The 535-nt window shown below is 40.9% G+C and overlaps 1 protein-coding gene across 1 annotated transcript in view; it reads left to right on the top strand.

The window, feature by feature from the left end:
- The window catches only part of LOC101980291 (poly [ADP-ribose] polymerase 14-like), a 144,309-nt gene that overhangs the window by 117,784 nt on the left and 25,990 nt on the right, over positions 1 to 535 (top strand). The window lies entirely within an intron of this gene.

Raw genomic sequence — 535 nt, 5'->3', positions numbered from 1 at the left:
AATTCTTGCCAAGTATGAACTGAATGGTACAGCTCTTCTTTTGATGGCCTGTTCTTTCAGAGCCCTGGCAGAAGCAGAGAAGAAAATGCTTGATGCCTTGAGTTATAAAATCATTGGTGTTGAAGACAAGGAAGTTTTTAGAGGCAATGCGTGGAAAAAGAAAATTCACTCTCTGCAAAAGAGACACTCCTCCACTGCAAGCATTACGATAAAGGATGAATTAACTTCAGGAACCCCGGCGGAGGTCATCATTGCAGGCTGTGTGAAGGAAGTGAATGAAATCTATGACCAACTTTTTGAGTTCTTGGAAAACACCATGAAAATGGAAAGACTGGTTGAAATTGAATCGGTCTTGATTTTTGAGTATTTAAGGTCAGACAGGAAGCTATTCTGGCCAAAGATAAAAAAGGCCAATGTGCAGGCAAGTTTTAAGCTGCAAGACGAACCAAAAGGCATTTTACTAACTGGCTCCAAGAGTAAAGTTCTAGAGTGCATGAACATGGTCAGGCAAATCCGGGATTCAGTCTGCATTAAA

The sequence above is a fragment of the Microtus ochrogaster genome, chromosome 2 (genome assembly GCF_000317375.1).
Source record: "Microtus ochrogaster isolate Prairie Vole_2 chromosome 2, MicOch1.0, whole genome shotgun sequence".
Classification (NCBI taxonomy): Eukaryota; Metazoa; Chordata; class Mammalia; order Rodentia; family Cricetidae; genus Microtus; species Microtus ochrogaster.
This window is presented reverse-complemented; position numbering and strand designations above follow the sequence as displayed.